At 42.1% G+C, this 20,379-nt stretch overlaps 1 protein-coding gene across 7 annotated transcripts in view; it reads right to left on the reverse strand.

Moving 5' to 3' along the window:
- SATB1 (SATB homeobox 1) overlaps positions 1–20,379 on the reverse strand; it is a 94,928-nt gene that overhangs the window by 73,243 nt on the left and 1,306 nt on the right. For 2 of the 7 annotated variants that reach the window (XM_084753325.1, XM_084753324.1), the window contains exon 1: positions 169–1,210. The exons of 2 other annotated variants lie outside the window; for them this stretch is intronic. The gene's annotated coding sequence lies outside the window, so the exon portion shown is untranslated. Of the gene's footprint in view, positions 1–168; positions 1,213–14,993; positions 15,165–20,379 lie in introns of those variants that run through there. 3 more of the 7 variants (XM_084753321.1, XM_084753319.1, XM_084753323.1) reach the window with 3 other exon arrangements.

Consider the following 20,379-nt stretch of genomic DNA (forward strand, 5'->3'; position numbering starts at 1 on the left):
GAAGCATATTTGAAGAGCCTGTGCCCTTATCCATTCCATATGGCCGGCACGATCCAGGCCAAGCTTTCACTGTGACCTTTTAAAGAGACAAAGAAACAAACTACTATCTAGCAACAGCAAAGCTGCAGTTTTACTGAGTGAAATTAGCAAAACCGACCTGAAACTCACCACTTCAAAACTTGACAGCATATAAATAACAAAACAAAGGAGATTTCCTTTGCAGCCCGGGTTCTTGAAGTGAAGTTCAAGACTGGTCTTTTCTATGTCCTTTTTATTATTATTATTATTATTATTTAAAAAAAAAAAAAAAAGCAGCAGACCTGAAGGCGACTTCCCCTGAAATTGTATTATTTTCTCTTCCCTTACCCCCGCCCCGCTAAGCGGGGGAAGGGCAAAAACAAACGTCTAGAAGAGTAGATATGGGAGGAGGGGGGTAAAAAAAAAAGTCACAATTCGAAAAACATCATAGCTAGCTTGTAAAATGTCTAACCTCAGAGAACGGGGTTTGGAAGGGGAGGAGGGGAGAGTGGGAAGGAGGGAGGAGGGAGAAGGTAAAATTGATCTGACAAGTGATTCGTTGGGGGGTGGGGGGGAGTCGTAAAAACAAAGCGGAACCCGTTAGGAGCTGTACACTGGTGGTACTGGGGAGGTGGTGACAGAGGACTCTCTTAAAAAGAAAGGGGGGGCGGGAAATCACTGCGGACAAGGACCCTAGAAAGGGTGGGGAGAGGAATTAAAAAAAAAAAAAAAAGGTACCCTCCGCCCCCTCCTCCCGCTGAGCTCCTGAGAGAGCGCGGAAAGTCAGCTTGGTGTCACCCTCGCCAGACTCGTCAGAGACCCCAGAACGTAAGGGAAAGGAGACCTCGCTTTCTTCCCAGCCGCCCCCTCCCCCTCCCCAACAATCGCGACTGCGATTAACAAACCTTAAACTTTTTCCCCACCGCCTCGCACCCCCACTGAGGGTATCTAGCAGGGGCCTGAGAGGGTGAGGGGTAGAGGGTCGCGCCAAGAGCCCCGGGAAGGCACTAGGAGGCCACTTGGGAGGCCGGCGTCACCGACAACCACCCGGGGGACCCTCTCCCTGCCCATGGACTCGGGGACCCGGAGCGCCCGGGAGCAAAGACGAGGAGGGAGGAGCAGGGGGGGGAGGGGGGAGATCCGAGGGCAACCCCGCCGCCGCCTCCGCGGCCACTCGCTCCCCGCCCCCTCCCCCCAAAAGTCGCCAAGCTCTCACTCAGCCCGAGTCGGAGGTAAACAAGGAGCTCGACAATGGCAATGAGACTTGGGGGCGCAGCCGCCGCCCGGAGGCCCCCAAAACTGATGCAGAGTTGCGCGGAGGGCGGTGGGTGCCCGGCTGCAGGCGGGGTCCCCACGCGGGCGGCGAGGCCGGAGTCACCGGCGGCCCGGGAGAGGCGCGCGGGGGTCTGCGCGCGCGTGTGAGCGCAGCTCCCCGGACGGCTGCCCGTCGCTCGTTCGTGTCCCCTCGCGGCCGCTCTGCCCCCATTAAACCAAGAGTTGACTCATCCCGGCCGCGGTGGCCGCCGCCGCGCCGCTCAGGGCTCCGCGCGTCCTCCCGGGCTGCAGCCCTCGCCGCCGCCGCTGCTGCCGCCGCCGCCGCTGTGGCTGCCGCTTCTTCCTCCTCCTCATTTTAATGCGAGGCACCGGCTGGCAGCGCAGCCTCCTCCCGGCCGCCCGCAGCCTGCTACCCCGGCGGGGCCGCCGCGTCCCGGGCGCGGGAGGGGGAGCGCGGGCGGCGGGGGCAGGGTGCGGGAGGGCCGGGAGGGACCGGGCTCAAAACCCGGGCTGGAGGGCCGGGATCGGGGGAGGGGCGGGGGCGGCGGCGGCGGCCCGGGAAGAGCTGAGTGGGGCGCGCGCTGGCGGCCGGGCGCGCGAGCATCCGTAATGAGCCGCGAGCGAGAGAGGCGGGCGGCCGGCCGAGTGTACACAATGCCCCGCGGCCCGGGGGCGCGAGGAGGACTCGGGGGGGGGGGGGGCGCCCCGGGCAGGTGCGTGCGGGCAGCAAGGAGGAGGAGGAGGGGCGACTCAGGGACCCAGGGCTGCCCTGGAGAGACTGGGGCGGGGGCTTGCAGGTGGCACTTGAGGTGGGGGCGCAGAGGGACGTGGCTTGAGGGAAGAGCCCCACGGAGTGCCTGGGTAGTAGAGCAAGACAGGCGAGAAGCCTGGTGACGCTCTCCCCAATACTTATTCTCAAAGGAATGTGGTCTCTAAACTGCCAAGAGTGACATCCACTAACTGAGTTAAGGCTTTCGAACAAGTCAGAGCTACTGATACTTTGGGCTTGTGAAACATGCGGCGGCCCGTAGTGCTGGAGTTAAACTAAATTTGGGTCACTGGAAACACACCTGACTTGCTATTACAAAGGAAAAGATGTCATCATTCTTAAAATACTTCCCATCGGGCGAATATAGGAAACTTTGGGTTAGTGAATGCATTTGTTATGGCAATAAGTACTTTCATGATCAGGAGAAAGATCCCCAGTTACATCATTGGCCATTATTACACAGTATGACCATTTTTAGATAATTAGCTAAACACAGTATACATGAAAATAAACACTATGACATCTCACCCAAAATAAAAAATGCATCTTTTAATCACTAAGGTTTTTAGCCCCACCCGAAAGCAGTTTATCAAGCAAGAGGCAAGTGTTACATTTTGAAGAACTATTTTGAAGAATTCAGTAGTAAAGGAAAGATGTAGATCAGAAAAACACCATGTGATACTTTTCTTTTTTTAAGCAACAAGTTAGGACAACCGCAGAGATAGGGACGAGATATGCAAATGAAGCTCTTTAAAGCGACCAATACACTCTCAGGCACACTGTTTACACTAGAAATCTAAAAAAAGCAGAAGGTAAAGTAGAGGAAATTATGGCCTCTTGGGAAGGGCAAGTTTAGGAGAAGCACAAAGAAAATAGATTGCTCCAAGAGTACCCAAGTTCGACCACAAACCGAAAGGTTAGTCAAAATTGAGAAAAGCAACCGTGAATTAAAAAAATGTGTGTGTGTGTGTGTGTGTGTGTGTGTATAATCGAGGCAGAAACAGAACATCCAAAACAAGGGAAGAAGTTTAAACCACCTTCACCACAAAAGGGTAAGAGTACATTTTTTAAAAGTTAAAATGTGTGGGAAATGTGGAGGCTATTTACAGTATAATAATCAATAAGGAAAAATACAAATACAGCCAAATATAGCACTTTGTGTGGGAGTCTGTATTGTGACTGGAGGCTAAACTTATTTTGAAAGATATTTGCTATTTAAAAGAACAAACATGATTATCTTGATGAGAACAATGTTGTTTTTCAATGGGACACGTTAAAATTTCAGTCTCCAATGTGGATATCTGAATAGCCCTTCAAATTCAAATTGGTAATACCTGACATGTTTCCCAGAAACCTGACCTTTCTTAGTAGGTACAGTATGTCCTAGTGTCCTGCTGGGTGAATTAACATACAGGGGGGGGGGGTGGAGAACTATACTGGCCGACAAGGCAACAATATGTCTCTAGCTCATGGGACTCAACTTCAACTGAATTCTTAGAAAAAGAAGGAAGGAAGGAAGGAAGGAAGGAGCAGACTAGCTGGCTGTTGGTCAAAACAAATTTTGAGCTAAAAGACAAGAACATTAAAAACAAGAGGTTTCTAAGATGTCATATTTCAACAGGGGAATGAAAATACTATAAATGTTTCTCCAATAATTTTACACAAATAAGTATGACAAAATGCCTTCTGATTGCCTCAGACTCCCAATGACCTGATCAATGCTAATGTAACCTGGGAAAGCTATTCATAAACAAAAAACATAAAAGTATAGAGTAAGGACCAGCGTGGCCTTGGGAAAATGACAGAATAAAAGAATGTAATGGCATCTAATAATGACTTTATTATAAAGAATAACAGTATAGCAAAATCATCAATCTACTAGTCACATGCATATATTAATTTCCCTAAAGCAAATTCTTTTTTTAAAGAATAAACTATATGTTTTTTTTAATTGCACAGGTAGAATGACACACAGGCTGATACCTAGTAAGATGCCATAGTGATTATTTTTATTACTTTATTATTATCTTTATCACTATATATGCTCATGATAGTGTGTGTATGTGTGTAATCTTCCTCTTTAGTACACTCGCTATGGCCACTAGGCACTGGCCAGAAAAACTCAATCAAAATAATAAAAAGAAAAGGAAGAAAATTATATCACCTTCCAATATCTGGTAGCATAAGCCATCTTGGGGTGGGGGTGGGGGCAGGATATTACCTGATTCTACAGGTACATCTTGTCTTTAGCCATAAAGATACAGGCAATTGTTGAAAAAAAGTTAAAAACAAGATAGCATTTATAAATCTCGCTATCAAACTGGAGGATTTCAGCAGTCCAAGTCCTGGGGCACCAGGGCATGACCTATTCAGCACATGGATGCAGTCAGAACAGAGTCCATCTCTTCTCATGTGAAAGAGGCATCTAAACTGGCAACACAAACGAAATGAGCATGAAATATTATAACAAACACACAGGACTTTAAAAACTTAATGAAAGGACGCTGCATGTTTCAGATGTTAGCCAAAGGCGCTAAAACACATTTAGAGTTGTGAATAGTGTGTACAGTCATAATAAACAGAGAAGGCATTTAGAACTGGATGCTTTCAGATACGGCAGCTCCTCTGGTGACTGTTTGTAAAGCTCACCAGCATAGTGCTTTCTATAGACATGGTTTGGTTTGGTTTGGTTTTTATCTTTTTAAATTGAAATACAGTTGGCCATCTCCACTCAAAGCAGCTCCATCCACATAACACATTGCTTTTTGTCATGTCAACTCTTTTGTTTTTGGCTTTTGCTGCAGGTGGTGTTTTCTGTGTATGAGTTTCTGGGAATATGGTCTGTGTTGGCCATATAAGGATATCTACTCAAGCCATATGTTTTGCTGTCATGTGTCTCATTTTTGTCTGTCTGGGATGTCAGTACTGATTTCTACATCGTTTCTCGAATGGACCAAACAGCATTTTGCTAGAGCACGGAGGAAACACTGGGGCCGTGGTCCAAACAACTTTGTCAAAACATACTGTCGTGAGGGAATGCAATATCCTGTAAATATTTGCAGCCTCTTGTCTCGCATCATCTATGACCAACATCGTGACAACTGCTTACAGTTTGAGAAAGAAGCCACTTGTTCAAGTTCATAGGTTTGCAGTCTGTCTGCATGCAGCTTTACAAACTAGAGCCCAAACCTTTGGAGGTCATGGCAGAGCATATGCTAATTGACTCACTCTGATCTGTGGGTCCTGCAGTCAACTTAACCCAGCCTTGAACTTGGGGAAGTTCAAGTGCACCCCTCGGGATTTGCTCTTACTAAAGCCCCAACCAATCCTACAAGTAATGGGCCCTGGCATATATTCTTGGAGCAATCTATATTTCTCCTTTGTAGCCGTCATCACATTCTTAATCAACTAACCATCTGAGTGACTATCAGTCAAGCAGGCATCTCCCTGGGGCTGAAAGCCCTTGCGTGCAGAAGTCTCTGCTAATTGCCACAGATGAAGAACTGGATACAGTATCCTTGCAATAGTTACATTATGACTGCGTAGAGAAGAGCAAGGAGCCCTCGGTGTTCTTTGCTACCAATCTTCACCATTAATTGCACTGACAGTACCTATTGAGAATCGCAGGAGCGAGGAAGCAGGAATGGTGCAGAAGGTGCTTGCATCACTTATCTTTCTTTTTCTTCCCCCCCCCCCCCCACACCCAAGACAGGGTTTCTCTGTGTAGCCTTGGATGTTCTGGAACTCACTTTGTAGACCAGGCTGGCCTCGAACTAACAGAGATCTTCCTGCCTCTGCCTCCCAGGCTAATGCTCAATGAGTTAAAATTATGTAAAACTTACAAGTTAGGGTCTGGACAGGTGGCTCAGAGGCTAAGAGCACTGGCTGTTCTTCCAGAGGACCCAGGTTCAATTCCCAGCACCCACATGGCAGCTCACAACTGTCTGTAGCTCCAGTTCCAGGGGATCTGACATCCTCGTACAGATATACATGTGGGCAAAACACCAATGTATGTAAAATAAAAACAAATAAATCTTTTTTATTTTTTTAAAGTTACAAGTTAGTTCTTCCTCCAGGTGTGGTGGTGCATGTCTGGTGGCGCAGGCCTTTAATCCCAGCACTCGGGAGGCAGAGGCAGGTGGATCTTTGTGAGTTCAAGGCCAGCCTGGTCTACAAAGGGAGTCCAGGACAGCCAAGGCTACACAGAGAAACCCTGTCTCGAAAAACCAAAACAAAAAACAAACAACCAACCAAAAAACCAAGTTAGTTCTTCCATCCCTCTTCAAATGCTCCATGGTCCTGCCTGGCTAGTAGCTCACGCAGTGGCACAGCATTATAGATTATAGAACATTTCCCATTACAGAAAGTCCTACTGGACAGCACTTACCTAAAGAACTCCTGTAAAAGATGAGTAAGTGAGCCCAGGATCTGATCAGGAGTCTTAGAGGTGCTGACTGGCTCTCAGACATTCTAATGATGTCTAAATGGAGATCATTTTCCATTTTAAAATTAGCCCATAGATCTGGAATGTTACAAGGAATGAGACTAGTATACCACTGAATACAAATTTAAGATAACTTTCCAGACATGTCTGCATTTGAGAGGGTCCTGCAATACACTTGGAACAATATGCAGTTATTATAAATACTGCTTGCTGTGATGCTTCAATACCATTATATACGAATGTGAGAAACCACAGCCGCTCCACCCGTCGCCCCAGCTTCTTGTGATGCTAATACAGCCCACCTTGGATCTCCGTCATGCTTTAACTGTAGATACCTAGATACCTGGTACACTACAGGAAAAAAAAATGTTAAAGGCTGAAAATAGTTGCAGGAGAAAGCAAAAATATAATGACGATAAGCTTTAGACCCAAGATTTTAAGGGTTTGGGGCTTTTCCCCACTCAAGGAATTTGGGTTTCAGTTATAGCCAGACTGGTAGTGATCTAAAGATATCACCTAATTCCTCTGATGTTGGATGTAAATGCCCAACGGTAGATTCCCAACAAAAAAGAATTTTTGCTAGCCAGGATTTATTGAGTGAAATATTTTCAAAACTACCTTTCCTTCCAGAGACATTAGTAAAAAAATCTTTGACAAGGTCTAGTGGAAATAACTTCATCAAAGTTGCCATTTCTATCTAGACCCAGATCTAAAAACCGAGTAAAAGACCAGTGAAAACTCCTGCAGTTGCCACTGAGTCCACTCAGAATAGGCCTACCATTCTACCTTTGTCTCCAGATGCCTGGCTTTATCTTACGGCTCCTGGAATGAATAAACTTCAGGCCTCTTTTCTCTTGGGACGGCTCAGCTATCCCCTTTATTATACAGGCTAGATTAGCCTTTGCTGTCCCAAACCTGGTACGCTGCAGGGGGAAAGGACTCCAGCTAGAGCTTCAGCTTATTTTCTGCTGCCTCTGCGTCTCCATCACAGGGCTCATCCTACCAGCTCTGTAGCATTCAGGGTTCTTATACAGATACTTCCAAACTGCAGGGATCCAGGCACCTTAAAATGTATCGTGTGTGTGTGTGTGTGTGTGTGTGTGTGTGTGTGTGTGTGTGTGTGTGTGTGTCCGTCTCCAGGTTCTTTCACTGTGCCTGCCGCCACAGGAAGAAATCCCAGAACTGTTTGCATGAAGGAGTGCTTAAGAGTCTTCGGAAGGAAAGGCTTTGGGGGAAATCACAGCCCACTGCCAATTGAATGGTTGAAGATGTGTGAGCCAGGCAGTGTTTTTTTAAGGTTCCCAGGATGTCTCTGCTAAATGATCAGGTCTGGAATCCACTAGCTTAGGCAGTACTCTGGAGACAGGGACTCAAACAGGCCCGCTATGACACCCTTGGACTAAGGTTTTTAACCTAATCCTGGGGACACTTTGAAAGACAGGTTTGCTCCAGGTACCAGCAGTGAGGGGCTCCAAAAGTCAAGAAGTAAAAATGTGCAAGCATTTGTTTCAAACAGACAGAGAGAGGGTTAGGAACAGGATATTAGATCACTGAGTTGGTAAAAAGGGGGATGCTGTCCGAGGAGCCGTGATAAATTAGCATTTGGGCACTTGTATGAGATTTACTGGGGTGCCAGAAATCCTATGCAGGTATGTGATTTATCATCGCAGACATAAGCGACCAACCACAAAATTACACATGGAAGCTCTGCTCTACCACTAGTCTATTATTTACTGGAGCCAGAACTATCCAAGTTTCCTCTCTCTCTCTCTCTCTCTCTCTCTCTCTCTCTCTCTCTCTCCTCTCTCTCTCTCGCTCTCTCTCTCTCTCTCTCCCCCCTTCAGCACAGTTGAATGTGATCACACACACACTCCCCTTCAAAACCACTATTTAACCTTGAGTGGGCTTTTCAAATAATTGAGAGCTTTTCTTCTTTTTCTTCGTCTTCTTTTTTCTTTTCCAGGCTGTCACTGCATTTGAGCAGAACCAAAGTATTCACACTGTACGTGCCCTGGATGCCCTGACACTAAGTGACATTTCAACCTTGATCAGGAAAGCCAGAAGGGCTCTAATTCCAGTGAATTCCAACAGCAACCCTTGCCAACCTTCAGCCAAGACAAACCAGTCAGGCGTCCTTAAAGATGTGGATACTGTCATTAATGTCTTCTGGTTTAGTTGCATGGCTAAAGAGTTTGATGCCACAATAGGCTCAAATAACGTCTATGAGGACATCAGCCAAAAGCAGTATCTACATCTAGTACTGTACTGCCATGAGCAAGGAAATGCCACAGGACACTAGAGCAGGGGATGGCCCACTGCAAAGGAAAGCCACAACCTGAGACAAATCCTTCTCGCCTGGAAAATGATTAGCCCTCATTTTAAAGCTTGAAATCTGATGAAGCAAAGGAGGAGGTGAGCTCCAAAGTAAATGCTATTGGGCTGATGGATTCTTCAGAAGAGCCCAGCTTCCCAGGGCTTTGTCCTTACCTGCCAACAGCCACAGTCCAGTCTGTGCTAGATCATTATTAATTCATAGGATGAGTGTCTGACCCCAGAGATAATTAGCCTGGACTGAGACTCACCAACCAGTATCTCACCCATTTCGAAGGTCCTCCAATGCAAGAAGATAGATACTTTTTACTCAACACAGTATCTTAGCAAAGGAGGAAGAGAGCAGAAAGACTGAAACAAATGAGCACAGTCAGTCCAAATAGTCTGTGTCTCTTTTCCCAAAGCCTAACAATTACATTCACAAAATAGTGCCTCTTCCCTCAGTGGCTCAAGTAGAAATGCATCACTGAGAGGATGGTATAAATGTAGTCTATGTAATAGTCTATACATTGTTTATAGGTGATGACTTTAGACTATTTTTTTTAACAAAGTTCTTAAGTCTAAATTAATTAATTTCAAATTTAGCCAGTTATCTCTCAGGTAGGAATAAGGATGAAATGGTTAACTTCTCACCCAACAGCTACAAACATTCTTTCCTATGTGATGTTGCCCTCGATACAATGTTATAGCAGTTGTTTCTGCTGATTTTGTATTAGGGATTTTCATAATAGCAGTAAAATTTTTAATGAACTGGCAATTAACTTATAAATTATATTTTACTCAAGTTCATATTTATATAGATTATTTTTCTGATATGCATTACTAAGGAATATTAATATGTAGTGAATCTAAATTAAAGATACATTTATTATGTGTAAAAGCATTAATTATTATAAATAGCTTTACAATATAACTATAGAAGGCCTAGTTACCTGTCCTGAAGGTGGCTCTTCATTAACATGTTTATTGTAAAACTTAATTTATTACAAGTTAGGAAAGATGTTTTCTTCAAGGTTGCCAAATACAAATAGCCAAAACAAACCGGGTATGGTGGCACATGCCTTTAATCCCAGCACTCAGGAGGCAGAGGCAGTTGGCTCTCTATGAGTTCTGAAGCCAGCCTGGTCTACAAAGTGAGTCTAGGACAACCAAGGCTACACAGAGAAACGCTGTCTCAAAAAACAAAACAAAAAAGCCAAAACACTATTAATGTAACATATATATAATTCCTGATTATTTCGTGGTTCTTCTTGCTGTAGGTAGTTTATTGTATATATGTGTAATGATAAGTACATATATAAAAATATTAAATTAAAAATTAAAAAACTTAATTTATTAGATAACTAGCATGGACTAGACATTTACATGTAAATTTCCAGCTGATATAAAGCAAAAATTTTATAAATAATACTACACTATAACTTTTATAAAAGAACTAGAGAACCTTGAGGCTATTTTTTAATCATTTAATTTTATTTGTAAAAGGCTTTTTTCATTTGTATTTCTTACACATAAACACATGTGAGAGACAAACAGCATATTTGTGAACACTATTGATAGGGACCAGCTTATAACTGTCTGGAGACTATGCAGCTTGACGGACGGTCAGTACCAACCCTTCTCCCGTCACGTCTACAATAGAAGCAAAGCTCCCTATTCATGGTACATTTAATGTAAATGAGATTTCTTATCTCTTTGAATGTAATTAAGGCTCTTGAAACCAAGTCTTGAGTTCACTTTGTACAAAGAGAAGTTATCACTAAAAAATTTTAAAAGCTTTAAACAAGTGTAAATATCTCTTGGAGGCTGGGAAGAGCCACAGTTTGAGATATAAAACCAACTCTTGTGGAACTCTTAATAGATTTGAAAAACCCAATGGTCTGGCCAATATCCAAGTATGTTTAAACATCTATGTGTATGTATATGTATATACATGTGTATATAATGTACATATGGAATAACATGTAAACATACAGTTAACAGTTGCATAACATGCAAGAGGGGATTACTCAATTAAAAGTGGGACACCATTGTTTTCATCAGAAGCCCTTTAAAACCCACAGTTAATGTAACACCCTATTATTAAGCAACTCCCACAGAAAGGGTATCTGACATAGGAGAAAACAAGAGTGAAAAAAAGATAGGGAAACTAGGTGTGGGGCTTCCTTCCCACTCCACTATCCGGCTGAGTGGCCATAAGCTAAGCAGGATTCAACGCCTATAAAACGAAGGGGCAGAAGAAGCAGGTGTTTAGGGCCAGATCAAGGTATGTCTGCTTTACATTAATGAAAAATTGAAGTTCACTTTAAAAGGGAAAAAACAAGGAAATGTCTCACTGCTACATTAGATGTTTGTCTATATATAAGAGACAGGTGTCAAACAAACAAATTAAAAAAAAAAAAACCACTAAGACAAAGAGAAACTTTAACTCACCAGATTCCATCTGTTACATTTGAATTCATGCATAACTGATTATCCATGACTGGGAAGTTCTTTTCTCAGTAGCCGTCCACAGTTTTCTAAACATTAGGTATTAAATCACTACTAAAGTAGAAGGTATTTCAGAAACAGCAAGGCAGAATAGGAATATTTTTAAATGAAAAATTACATGCTGGTTAATAATAATACAGCTGACCTATGTTTAAGGGAGAGAAATTTTAATCATGTGCATATTAAATATTAATAACCTATTCTGTTATTGTTATAATAAGGTTAAGTAGGCTTCTCCATGCTTAAGGAAAGCGAGAGAAGGAGGAACACAAAATAGTACAAAAGATACAGAGATGAGAGACAGACATAAGGAAAATGTGTCGATAATAAACAAGAGGAAATGAGAAAGAAGGAGAGGATGAGTGTGGAAGCTAATCTCTGTGTGTCATTATGACTGCCAGAGTACTGGCAAAGAAGCAGCATCCTTTTATTTCAATTTTAATCATTTCTGAATTTTAATACCCAGCTCCTTTTGTAATTCTCCTGGCATTCCCCATATGCCTCCATCCCAGCCAAAACACCAGTGTAAATTAAATGGCAGCCAACCACACTACTGATGTAGCCTTCCCAAAGAATCTACCAGGTGACCAAATGCAAAAAAAAAAAAAAAAAAAAAAAAGGTAAGCCTACCTTATATCCCTCAGGACCTCCAGCCAATTAACTGGCTCAATGTCTGCTACTTTCTTTAATTTTGAAAAGGCCAGTGGTTAGGGAAGCTACAGAAGAGAATCGTTTAAAAAAAAAAAATCCAGCAAGCCAGTGGTAATACAATAATCAGTGACCATCAGGGCCTGGGAAAATGAGTTTGCTCTCACTGGCACTAAGGAGCATCACATGATTATTTAATTACAGCTCTAATTTTTGTCTCGTGGATGGCAACATATCAACAATTAATAGGGCAGATAGAGGAGAGTGTGTTTTTAAAGAGACAGAATGTGCGTGATAATGCAATAGGTCACACAGCAGTGCACCACTTAAAGGATATTTTTGTGTGTGTGTAACTGAATAGGAATGCCTTGCAAATAGTCCCACACATGCTTTAAGAAGATAATAAAATTTTTAAAAGAAGTGTCTCTTTTTTTTTTTTTTTTGAGATAACTTTCAAAGAATGCCCGTAACCTCTCTGAAAGTTAACATCCCATCCGGCTACTGAGCCCTATTGTTGACTCTTGTGTGAGTTTTAAGCAATGAAAGGATACACTCTCAAATAAACACCGCAAATCCTATTCTATTGGCAAATGAGATACAAAACTACAGTTTTTGTCTTCACGAATTCATCATGGCTGACATCTACTTATTGGAGTCCTGAGAAAATACCACTGTAGTTGGAAAGAGGAGGGTAGAGATGAAGGAGGCATGCAGCACTCCTGTGCACTGTGCTGGGCTCTGGGGTAACAGCTAGAGCCAAGCCCTACATGGTTGCCCAAAAACAAGTGCAGGCCAGTGCTTTGGGCTGATCCTGAAGAAGTCTGTTAGCACAGCCCAACTTCTAAAGGGAGACTTAACATAATCCTAAAGGAAAGCTGGTGAGCATAAGACAGAAACTCTAGTACTGCTGTCCAAAACACGGTGGAGGACGGAGCCTCCGACACTTAAAGAAAAACTTTCAATAGCCTACCCAGCAGGCATCATGGGAGGATTAGATGCACATCCATCAGCAAAAATGGAAAGCTAAAAGAAAAAAGTCTCTTTCCTCAATAAATCTTTACACTCAATATTACCCAATTATTAATTTTGCTCTCCTTAAATGAGTACTTACTGTATGGAAGATAAGAGATGCTAACTTGCCTATTCAGTCTCTCCTATTTTATCTGGTATAGAAATGTAGCTTGTACTTACTTCCTTCTGTAGTTTAACACATTGTATGATAATAAATAACAGCAATACCTGTAAAGCTTGCCAAAGGATGAATGCTCCTGTGTTTCTAAACGCTACCATACGAGGTTACAAGGTCTACAAATCCATCAAAGGAATTCAGTTAACCAATCCACGGCAAGTGTTTAGGTAGCAAAACCCTGTGGTTCCAGTTACCGTTATGCTGTGACAGAAGCCACAGCTGAAACATAGGTTAGAGATTTAGACAAGGAGCATCATCATGGTGGTCGGCTGTTCAAATATATATTTAATTTATATGGAATTAAATTATATGGGGTTATATGGAATTGAGACTAATGTAATTTGACTAAGGAACATTGACTACAATGATTCCACAAAAAAATATTCATCAGGCTAAATCAACTCCCTAGGCTTCTTGTGGTCCACATTGGCCAAAGTCATCAAGAAACAAGGAAAAGTGGGCATCTCAAAATACAGGGTGGAAAAGCTAACGCTGCAGGAGCGGTAGGCATATCTAATGCCAGGAGGAAAAGCCATGGAGCCAGCGCTAATGGAAGAAGAAAAAAACAAAGGCATTCCTTAACTTGCAGAAGTTTTAAAATTAAAGCAAAGTACCTTAGTGAAAAACCTTTGATGGTTCTTGACCAAAAATGTGACTCCATACATTCGAAAAGATATTTTTCAAGAATCTAGCAAGCAGCAGCTTGTATGCAAGGGTATACATCATTCTTCCTTAACATGGTTGTTAATACAGTTAGCATGTCTCAGAAAAAGGCTGTAATTAACCGTCTACTGCTCTAATAACACTAATAAGCATACAGTATGATTACAATACAATGACTCCATACACACTAAGGCTGTCATTTTTAAACTTTTAAGATAATGTTCTAAATTGTTTCTTAGTCCTCTTAAACCATCAAAAAAAAAAAAGTAGCTCACCTAAGAGTTTTTGGAAGCATGGTTATTAAAATAGGGATCCTGCCTCCCACAGACTAGAGAACTGTTCTATCATAAAGCAGGGTATCTATTGTTTTATTTAGATTATTTTGTGGATTCTACAGAACCTTTAAAAATGTAAAGCAGTAAGCATTTGTATTGTGTGCCTCATTCACTAGAAGAATATTTCCTTGGCAAAGGAACGGCTTGCTAAATATCAAGAATCACATAGAATTAATTGTTGTTGATCTCCAATGATCCCCATTGTCTGCTTCACTGGAACAAGAAAACCCAATTGCATTCAACATCAAACAGCTAATTATGACTACAAATCTACTCAAGGATACCTCCATTTCAGAAGATATCTGCACAGAATGAGTGCTATTTTATTTATAAATATATTACCGTGAGATATTTACAACCTCAAACTTCTTTCACCTTAAAGTCCTTAACATACTAAAAACATTAAAAGGACAAACTGTCATTCACACCCTTTTAGCAGCACACCAGAAACCACTGAGGAAGGTTACAGAAGACTTTCTAGCCATCAGCTCTGGCTTCCAGGAAAACTGCATCTGAAGAATTCCCCACCACACAGATGACACACTAGCTTTTCTTTAACTGCCTCAAGGAAAAAAGGTCTAAGAATTTCCCTCTTGGGGACTACTAGCACATCTCACTACCCAGCAATGAATGCCCACTGAAAAACTGTCCTTGGCACCTGGCTTCAAATCATCCACAGCTGAGAGGGAACAAAAAAAAAAAAAAAAAAAAAAAAAAAAGCTAGCTCCCACAGAGACAAATGCCCAACTACATCACCAGAGCAAAATGCCTGTCAGTCACTGTGGCTGCAACCTGGAACTGAGCGCCTGTAGAAACTTCTCTGATACTTACCCTCTCAAACACCAGAGGCTGATCTTCGACTCTAACCCTAGAAGGTCTTTGATGGGGTGACAGTGCTGAAGTTCCCTCCCTGGCAGGCTAGCAAGGCAGGCTAGTCCCCGAATGAGGTGGTTACCAGTTGCCTCGGAAGCAGCTGGACCATGTCTGCAGATCTGAGGGAGCCCCACAAATCAGGTCATAGCTCTGAGCAGAGTCCAACCCCCCCCCCCTCCTTCAGCTGGGTAGAACGCCCTCTACTTCCTGCACACCTGGGTGGGTGGAGAGAAGGGAGCTGCAGAGGGAGACTGGCTGAGATTCACAGACATGTCTAGTAAAGTCACAACCAGGTGGAGCCAGACATCTACCTCTGTAAGGGTTTCGTCCTCAGCACTGGGGACCTGCACCAGTAGGCACTCAAAAAATATGTTCAACAGTAAGTGGGCTCCAGAATGGGTGATGGGGAGAATAAATTAACACACACTTAAATGCTGTCTCCAGCAAGACCTGACCTCCCCTGGAAACAGAACAGACTCTGAATGTGTGGTTACAAGGTGCTTCTCCATTAAATGTCAAATAACTGGACCAAATAAATCCCAGCAGAAAGTAGTGGCCTAAGTCCTGGGATATATCAGCTAACTACCTTTCATCTCTCATAACGGAGCCAGACTCCCCCGCTAACTGCATCACATCCTTGGAAGTCCATTGAAGGAGATGGTTAGAATTACTATTACAAACCTTCAGACAGCAACAACTGTGCAAAGTGATACAGAATGACTTGAAGGAATAAAAATAGGCCAGTATGCTAGAGAAACGCTCTACTACTAAATCTCACCCGGAATATATATACACACAATCTGTATCTATTTACTCTAAAATGAAATATCTGATCTTAAAAAAGACTTTAAAAAAATAAATAAATAAACAGCAAAAGGTACCGCTGGCATAAGATCAAAAGTACAAAATAATGTGTGTTAATGTGTTGATCACACTCTAAGAAGACATCGAGCTTAAATAGACTCACCATTGAGAACAGCAGTGATATATAAATTACCACTGGAGAGGCTTTTTCTTTGGGAGAGTGGAGGGAAGGGAACCTTGTGTAACGGATTTGATTTACATGCTTGCCGTATTAAGACCATATTCTGCACTGATGTCAGTGGAGTCCGTGGTTAGAGGCTGACAACTGTGTGTAGGCAACAAGAGCGAGAGCTCGTTAGCCAATTTAAACAATAAGCGATGTCTCAAGTTAATCATGAGGTTCGGCACTGAACTTTAGAAAGATTTTGAGGTTTCAGGGGGGACTTTGAAAGGGAAAGGACCAATAAATATATTCAGTATTATAAAATAAAAGTAGCAAATAAAATACAAGTAGCAACAACCCCTATTTTGAGGATGGCAGATTAGCAACAAGAAAAGTAAAGAAGGCAAGACCATGTTTAGAGGGGAGCTAAGAAGCCATCACTCAACCAGCAAGCCCTCCTTTGTAGGCATGTTTGCAGAACTGCATGAAAAACTGAAGTGTTCCATTCCAGAACTGGAAGGGAAGAGGACCTTATCACAGGCGTCATCTAAGGAGTCAGATAGTTTGATCTGTTTGAAACTTTGCAGAAAGTCAATTTAGCAAACACATACTTGACTGTGCTTGAACACATCTGTCCGGGGGATGCCTCAAGATGAGTTCAGTTCAGTGGCATGCCAACGTGCTGGGGGTTTGATGGGGTGCAGAGGAAAAATGTCCAGCATTTCTCCCAACTAGTTTTCACATGACAGAAATGAGAAGATGCTATGATTCTTCTTTAAAGTTTTGCCACTAGGGAGTGGGGAGGAAAACTGTGGACCCCTTCTTCCCTGCCAAGAAGAGTGTGAATCCCTGGGTTACAGCCCAGGTAGATATTAAAACAGAACAGAGCCGTTATTTGGTGGTGACAGGAATATAAATACGTGCACTAACCTATAAACTGGTATTTACTTCAGGAAGGTAAGTAATATTTTTCCTCTGATTGCTGAGCTGTCAGTTTAATGCAGCGTAAATAAACAGTAGGTGCCTGCTAGCTCGAAGTAGGAAGTGCTCATTGCACACGAGGAGCAGATTACTGAAGCCTGGTGCTCATCATGCTGAAACATAACTTTCATTTTACCAGAAAATATACCCTACTGTGGGTTATTTTTCGTGCCTGATCTATTAATTAACTTAACTCTATTCTGTCAAAATGTAAATCAATTTGTAAAAAAAAAAAAAAATCATCATCACAGAGTTTTGGAATAGGAAGACCAAATCAATTTCAAAAGCAAATACTAAAAAGGAATGCTTCATATAATAAGCACAAGCTACTTAAAGGCAAAAAAGGTTAAAGAACATATTTAAATAAAAGAACTGAATAACCTGAGCTATTTACTTTACTCGAATTCTTCCTCCTCTGCTAATTAAAAGTAACTGGCACCTCTAATATTCTGCCACCTTATGCTTGTGTGGTCTCTTCCATATACATGCATAGTTTGCTCTCTGAAACATCTAAAAGGAAACCACTTATGGGAATTAAGCTGTGCTCTCTTGTTTCAATAGGAAGAAGTCTGAATAATCCCAAGAGACTAGCCAGGTCTGAAGATCCCTCCTACATTCATGTACAATGTGGTTTTCTTCCTATTTTATGTATGGTACAAAGCTATTGCAAAATATAGCAACTGATTTTCCCCTTACATATGGGTGCTGAGAGAAAATGTTTTGTGGCATCATTTTAAATGAGAATTCATCTAAAAAAAAAAGTGCCTAGAAGGATTTTCCACCTAAAACATAACACAATTCTGATAACCGACCAATAATTTGCAAAGGAAAAAGGTGTTTTTTTTTAAAAAGAAAGAATACTTTTGCATTCAACTACAATATCTAGACATAATTAGAAGACTGATTTAGTCATATGCATTTATGTACTTCATCAATTCCAAGCACTAATTTAATATTAATTGCAATCACCCAATATAACACGTATGGAAGAAATGATGTGTTTGTACGAAAGGCCTATCTATGTATGTCCTGTTTGGAAATTTACAGAGCAGATGAAAACCACTGGAGTGCTTTAGAGAGTCCCTGTTACATGCCCATGTAGTGTTTAGTTTAACACTGTTTGTAACCAAAAGATTTCTACAATAATGAGGAACAGGTGCCTGTCACCTGACCTTTTTAGGCCTAATTTACAACCCCCAAACTGTCACATGAACAAATAATTGAAATTCCCTCCTAGATTTTTCAGACCTTGCTAGTCTAATGTGGTGTTTCTCAGCCGTCACACAGCAGCATCACAGCTTATTCAGTCACAGGTTCATATAGCTGACAACAGACTTCTTTGAAGAATAAACCAATATTCATTTTGTTGTTGCTCTTGTTTAAGATGCCGGGAGACAAAGGAACTACTTTTGCAGATTATCAACCAAAGAATATATTAATTTATTACGAGTGAACAAAAGGCATTCCTTTTGAATACTTTTACATACAAAGAACTATTATTTATTACATATTTCAGCTTGTGGGAAAGTAAGGAATGCATTGATTCTGGAAATAGCTATGTGGATTTGGGAAGTTCTTTAGGTCTTTATCATCGTTCTCCTTCCCCTACCTCAAATACATTTTAAGAAGCTATTACTTCAGGGAGGAAATTCCTATTTGTTCTTTTTTCATCCATCATCTGTATTCATTATTCAGAAAGGAAAACAAAATTGAGCAGTGATTTTATTTCTCTTGCATAACCTTGTTACATGTAGCCATATTCAAATTTAACAATGCTTTGTATTTTATTGCTCCTGTTTACATATTATGTATTACATATGACTGAACAACTCTACATTTAAAATATTGTTTCCATTAGAAAAAAATGAACTAATAAGTGTCAAATAGAGATGAAGAATAAACATACTTGGTATATTTATAAGATGGAGTCATTTAAAATGCACACAAATAGGATGAATATTTCGCTACTGTTGCATGTTATATAGCATGCACATTGCTTAAAGTGTATTTATTTAACAATGCCCTTAACCAAGTTAATTAAAGTATTTCTGCTTGGTGACTGTGTTAAAGCTTGGGAGGTAGTGAATGATGCCGCCAGTTACTTCTGCTAAGTTAAGTTGAAATTAAGCACTTATTATAACCTTTCCTAACAATGTGAGAAAGACTGAGTAAATATATTAAATTTGTTTCACAACAGATGCTTGGGTTGTTAATATTTAAGATGCCTATTCATGCTATTCCTGTCTGCACATTTGTCAAAAATGTAAGCTTGAATGCTAATGTTTGCCAGCAGACTGGAGCAGCCAGTGTATGCAGTTACTACTGTTCTACAAAAATAATATGCCATAGAAATAAAGAACCGCTGCTAACTCATAGCACGAGTTCCACATGGGAGATTCATAAAGGATTTTAGAGCCAACACCTCAACCCTGGCTTTCCTCAGACTTAGTGTGGCCATGACTGACTTATTTATTTATTTATTTATTTATTTATTTAATTTATTCATTGTAGGAGAATCTGACTACAGAATAAATCTCACTCTTTCAGAAAATCCACTTAGGATAAGGTGTAAATTTAAGTAAAGTTTGGAAAGCTGGGCTACAGTTAGCAGCCCAAAACATTGTAAATCCCAGGTACTGCTTAAGGACAAAACCTGACTCCTAGCAGAATGAAGCTCTGACTCTTGTCCACTCCCCTCCTGCCTTCTTGGGCAAGTCGGGTGCTCGGGCCTCCAAGGATATAAGCATGCAACCCAATCAATCGCGAGCAGGAAGGTTCTTTCCAGAACTAGGTGTCTTCCCTGTACCTATGACTAGGTGAAACCCAAATCCTAAACCTGGGAATCCGGTATGTCCCAGAAAAAGTTCCCCTAGGAAGGGTGCAGAAGTCAAAGTTGTCAAGAGGGCCCAGTGGTTGACATCTTGTTAAATAAAATCTGGCCCTAGTGGAGGCCAGGGCCAAAACCTCTACCCTGAGCTCTACGCTGCTGTCTTCTCGGTCTTCTGGGATCGTCCCAGAAGGTACCTGTTTAGCGCCTTTTGCCAAGCACTCGCACGTGTCACTCTCCGGACCTGCTACTTGCCCCCTCAGTCCCTCGCATTCCGGCTCTCCAAACCCCAGTTCGGGCGCCCTGGGAGCTCTGCAATGGAGGAAAACTTGAGAAGGCCGCTGCTTTCGGGTGTGTACCGTCGCAGGGAAATGAGGAGTTGACCGGGGGCTGCACCTGTGAGACCACAACCCCAGCAGAGACTGTACGCACGTAGCCTAGCTTCCCGCCCAAACCCAAACCTGAATCACCCTCCAGGACCGACCCGCGATCGCCAGCGAGGGCTCGACGAGCGCTGTACTTCGGCTCTAAAACTCTGGGCTCCAACTTGAGCGCCCAGCGCCCGAGTG

The sequence above is a fragment of the Acomys minous genome, assembly GCF_964271855.1.
Source record: "Acomys minous genome assembly, chromosome: 13".
NCBI lineage: Eukaryota > Metazoa > Chordata > Mammalia > Rodentia > Muridae > Acomys > Acomys minous.